This window comes from Triticum urartu, chromosome 3A (assembly GCF_056163025.1).
Source record: "Triticum urartu cultivar PI428250 chromosome 3A, HENAU_Tu73, whole genome shotgun sequence".
Taxonomy (NCBI): Eukaryota; Viridiplantae; Streptophyta; class Magnoliopsida; order Poales; family Poaceae; genus Triticum; species Triticum urartu.
In genome coordinates this window covers 664,450,110-664,456,109 of record NC_141875.1, presented here as the reverse complement: position 1 = coordinate 664,456,109, position 6,000 = coordinate 664,450,110, and positions in this window count along the sequence as shown.

Genomic DNA, 6,000 nt, shown 5'->3' with positions numbered 1-6,000 from the left:
CTAATGATCCGCATCTCCATACTCAGCGAAAACAGTCGACCGAAGGTGTAGTGCAGCGGATGAAGGTTAAACATAGCAAAAATGTCATCAAACCGCAGGACGATCGTACCCCCAATGTCGCCATCCACAAAGCCCTTGCCCTCTGGCACCTTCGCCACGAAAACCGGGTATTCCACATCCTTCTCTCTGAGACGCCGCTTCTCCAAAGAAAGAACACTGTCGTGCAGACTCCGCATAGCACCGGTTGCAGCATTCAGCATATTTGGCGGTAGCATCGCCCTACCCGCCACATGCACCCTCCTCGAGATATCCTTAGGTGAAGGTGGCCCGTCCTGAGCACGGATCGAACTCGGTGCCGGCTGGCTCGCACCGGCGCCCTTGTTAGTCTTTCGTTTCCGTCCCTTCTTCTTGATCTCCTGTAATGGGACCGAGTTCTGCTCACAGACCGCCTTCTTGAGCGTGTTGGGGCTGATAATATTTCGCACCTCAGCTATCTGAGGCTCGGTGAAGGCGGGAGCTGGAGGCGTGTCCTGAGAACTGAACGCCAGACGACGCCTGTTGCAATTGGATTTCTCCGCCGTACCAGCTAGATCGCGGTCGTCTTGGTTGGGTTCTTGAGAAAGAGGCCCGCAGTACTCGTCAGCGTACCCATGTTCGGCAAAGTACTTATCAACTTTGGTAAATGTACCGTCGTTGTTGTCGTCGCCGTCCGGATCCTGTGCCATAGGGATGTCCGGCAGGTCCAGTAGCGTTGCGGCGTTCTTGCCATGGCTTGGCGCCGGCACGACTGGCGGTCTTGTCTGTGGGGTGGTGTCCCCCGCCCCCAAACGAATCTGGCTCTTCGGCCAAAGCAGGGGCCAATTTACGCAGGTGCTGAGGGTCATCTCATCTTCTTCGTCGGCCCCAGCGGGTCGAATCGGAGGTAACAGCTCGTCGCAGCCTGGCAGCACCCGAACCACTTGAACCCTATACATTGTGGGTGGCATCGGATTACCGTGGAACATGGGGTTGCCCGGTTGAACGATTCTGCCCTTGGCGACATCGACCAACTCGGCGCCCACGAAGTGCAGAAGAGTGCAAGGAACGTCGGCGGTGCCCTGCGAAAACATGTACAGGGCGTCAGGGATGCCCAGTCAAAGGCAAGGAGATGAAGTCATCGGCCGAGAGGCTTAGTTACCGTGATGCCGTCGAGCTCGGCTAATGTCGAGGCACCGCCAACGGCGGGCGTGCAACTGACGGAGGGGGCGCTTGCTGGCGAGGTGCCGGCCGGCGTACACCCGGGTGCATTAAGCTCCAATACCCGTGCCGGCGCCGGAGACATGAATACCGCCTCCGCCGGAGACACCAATGGCGCCGCCGCCGGAGACACCAATGGAGCCGCCCGCGCGCTGTGCGAGTTGCTGGCCATGAAGCTGGGAACCGGTGGAGGCCCCTGTTGGCCGCCCGCAATCCACGTCGTCAGCCTATGAATCAACATAGGCACCATGGCGTTGAGCGTCGTTCCAAGTTGTTGTTGCACTTGCTCTTGGACAAGCTCCGGAATCCGCGCCACTTGTGCCTTGAGTTCTTCAACCTCGCGCGTCTGGCTTTCCGAGCTGGTCTTTTTCTCCTTCCGCACACCAGCGGTATAGTATGACCCCCATTTTGTGGACAAGCCTTTGCCGGCCACACGACCAGCTGACGTCGGCTTAGTGAGCTTATCCTTGTTTTTCATTACGTTCAACGCCCTATTTAAAGGGGTGTCGAAAGGGGAGCTCTTAGACGACCCCGCGCTACTGCTTTCAGTGTCCTACGAAAGGAACGTGAACCATTTAGAAATATTAGGGATTAATTAGAGTGCAACCATATGGAGCTAATTACGCGGGGGTGTATTCCTTACCAGAAGAAGCTCAAGCGCCCTGGTCTTCGGATCTGTGGTAAGCTCCTTTGTTATCGGGTCCTCCTTGTACCGGGCCCTGACATAGTTCCTGGTCTGCTTGTCACCGCTGTATTTCTCGAAGCGGGGCGGTAGGCCTTGCTCGGCACACTCCGCGTCCTCCTTGTCCCATATAGACTCCGCCACTCTGTAACCGCTGGGACCGAGTTTGTGTTCCCCTAAGTTCAACTCCCGCATTTCTTTCCCCCACTGACTTGATGCGGAGGTTGCACTGCTCTCGCCACTTGATCTTGAACTCCTTGTACTCATCTTCGCTCATCAAAGGATATTTCGCCTTGATCTTCTCATAACTATCACCTTTATCAATCATTCTCTTCACCGCGCTTTTCCAAGTAGACAGGGCCGTGCTCATCTTCGTGAGGGCGGCACTGTTCACTTTATTCCCTGAGAGGCATGTGTTTTCAAATTCGGCGGGGAACTTGTATCGTTCGTGCAGCTTCGTGAAGAGGAGGTTGCGCAAATTCCCTCGGTCCTTATGCCTAAGGTTCTCGGTGTTGATCGAGACGGTGCTCCGGAGAATGCACCCGAGCTGAACCGAGTACCCCTTGACTATATGTTTGGGCTCCGTTGGATTCCCGTCGGAGTCCACTTGAGTGAATTCCTCCTTGACGGTGCGGAGCGCATTCAGGCGCCGGTCCTTCTTTTGCTTCTTCGGTTGGCTGCCATCTATGTGTGCGCCGCCATCATCAGTGGTGGCATCCTCGGCGGCACCATCAGTGGCGTCATCCCCGACGCCACTAGGGGTTGTGTAATCAGGATCCGTGTCTTCCGCGGCGTCCTCATAGCGGTGAGGTTGTTCCTCCATCTCCTGGGACAGCTCCCAGAATTGCTTGTCGCCCGAACCACCGGCCTCATTGTTGTGGGCCATGTTTCGCTCTAAATAGGAAAAAAGTTTGGTCAAAAAGTTGGTTATTGTCAAGGAACAAGATCATGGTCTCATCATTTAGGGTTTGTCGACACCGAGGCACCCTAAAAGCCTAAGCTTTCATCATTTAGGGTTTGTCGACGCCGAGGCACCCTAAAAGCCTAAGCGTACATCATTTAGGTTCTCATCGACACCGAGGCATCCGGGGCAGCCAAGTTAAGTTTTCATCATTTAGGGTTTATTGATGCCGAGGCACCCTAGGTTGGGCCTAATCACTTGGCACTAATCACTTGGCTCTATTGCCACCTATGGTTTAATACAGCAAGAATAAAGGGGCAGTTGATCCTACTTAATTAAGTACTAAGATACCCCGGCCCATGCATTAGTAGCAAGTACCTCATATGTCCGATTTTTAGCAAAGTCATGCTAAAATTCACGGAAAATTTCAGCATGACCTTTGCTGAAAATAGGACATATGGAGTACCCGAATTTGCCGGAACGGAAGTTAATCAACATTCCGGCAAACTCAAGGGCCTCTCGGGGTACCTGCAAAATCATCACGACACGAAGGGCCTCTCAAGGGCCTCAAGCAGCATCGGCGTCTCACAAGTAATTCAGAGGCATCACAAGTAATTCAGAGCATCACAAGGCATTAGTAGTTTAGTACATGAACAAGTTTTACAAAGCACATCAATATGTTACAGCAAACAGAAGTTCTGAAATTTGTGTGCCTAACTGAATTTTTAGTAACCGAATAAACTGAATTTTCAAAACTGCAAGAAGCAATTTAAAAAAATCCTCTCATCTCATATGAGGAGTGTTAATCCTAAGAGTAATAGTTTGTTGTCCCTGTCCATTTGTCCCTCCCCAACTAGATACTAGAGTAGCACTGTTGATGCCCTGTTCTTGCTGAACTTTATGACAGTATATACAACAACTTATCCTAAATGTGGCTAGAACTGCAGATTTACAAATTAAAGGACACAAACTCAAGCAAGCTTCCTGAACAATACCCTGACAGAAAACATAGGACAATCAATGAATTTATATAACCAGTAAGAACAAGGGGATGATTTTAGCAAGTTAAGTGCATCTCTAGCACCTGTGCATGAAATGTATCATGTATCAAACCATCAATTAGCTGCTGAAAAACATAAATGTACCATGTGAACATATAATACCTTCACAAGCGAACTCAATGAGTGTGAACGAATAGAGTGTGGGTCACCACAGATTGTGTAGTCAAAAACCTTCAGGACAGAGTGAAAATAGTTACAATATGCTTGCAAGTAATTTGAGGAGGGAACTACACTACACAAGAACTAAACTTTGGTTAACTGAATACATTAGCTACTAAGATGTCCAGATTAACAAACTATAGTGCACAAATCTCCTGTCATCATCAGTAAGTTCACAAATCTGCTCAGCCAAATCACCCAACCTCCTCCTAATTTTGACATTATCCCAACAACCCCCAATCACCTCTGCTACAGTAATATTAAAACTGGTGTTAGCATTATACAATCTATGGAACTTACTACACAGTGCAACATTACCTAATCCATCATGGAGATTTGTGCACTGTAGTTTGTGCACAAATCTCCTGTCATCATCAGTAAGTTCACAAATCTGTCATCATCAGTAAGTTCATAGTGGAACATCATCTACAGTGCACAAATCTGAACCTAGGAACCTAGGAACCTAGGAACACAGGAGAGGGAGGAAGGAGGAGAGGACCTGAGCGGGAGGACGGCACTGCGGCGGCAGCGGCTGGAGGACGGCGTCGTCGACGAACTCGAGGGCGAGGGCACCGGATGCTCCTCTCATTGATGGGGGAGGGGAGGGGCTGGAGGCAAACCCTAGCCGCCAAGCGCACGAGTGCTGCAGCTAGGTGGAGTAACCTCTGCCGGAGACGACGGAGCAGGTGGCCGGCGTCGTGGTTGGTGAGGAGCAGGTGGCCCGCATCGTGGTTGGTGAGGAGAGCGCGAGGAAGAGCGCCCCGTGCGCGATGAGGAGGCATGGCGTCGGCGTCGTGGGTCGGGACGCGGCGCACGTAGGGGGAGGCGGCGCTCGAGGGGGAGGAAGGGGAGAGGGAGACGGCGGGGGCGCGTGGGCGGCTGCGGCGCCGTGGGTCGGGGCAGCGGCGGCGGCGCGGTGGAGGGAGGGACGAGGGAGGGAGCGGCGCGGTGGAGGGATAGGAAGGACGAAGTGTCTGGCGAGGGCAGTAGGTGGAGTGGGGGAGGGTTCTAATGGCGCACCTCCCCTCGGTGCGCCATAAGTACGACTATTCTAATGGCGCACCTCCCGTCGGTGCGCCATTAGAATTTTGTTTTAATCTAGCCCACTAACCATATCTACAGCCTAACCCTATCTACAATAGAACCCACCCACTAGCCCGACTGGTCAGCATGTAGCACACACACCAGGAGGTCCTGGGTTCGATTCCCAGGCTCCCCAATATTTTTTATGCATTTTAAATGCTGTTTTTATATTTATTTGTGTTTAAATATGTTCAAACTTGTTTAAATCATAACAGTAATATTTTTTTTATAAAAACAGTAATAATTTTTTAAAAAATATGTTCAAATTTGTTACTTGAAAATATCATCGGCGGCGGCGGTGGAGCGAGGGAGGGTGCGAGGGGTGCCCGTTGGCGGCGGTGGAGCGGGGGAGGGTGCGGGGGGCCGGGTGCTCGTCGGCGGCGGTGGAGCGGGGGAGGGTTGCGGTGGGTCGTCGGCGGCGGTGGAGCTAGCGGGAGAGGGTTGCGGTGGGCCGTCGGCGGCGGTGGAGCTAGCGGGGGAGGGTGCGGGTGGGATCGAGATCGAGATGGAGGGGGATCGAGATCAAGTGTCCTCATGAATTCAAAAAGTGCCCATAAAATTTAAAAATATTCATGATATCAAAAAGTGCCCATGAAATACAATCGAGAAATGAAGACTACGATTTAAATACAATCGATCTTAGCTAGCTATCTGTTCACAATCTTCTTGCCCTTCTTTTTCGCAAATGGAGTTCTTCTGTGGAACGGACGTCCTTTAGGTAGGGTGGTCCTGCTTCTTCTTGTGGTGTGTGCTGCTACTTCATCGTCGTCGTCATGTTCGATCTTCGGGTCGCCGTACTTGTCGAAGTCTTGCTCATTGGCTACTCCATCCATTCCGATGATCTTCCTTTTGCCTCTCCTCACGACAACACGACTGGG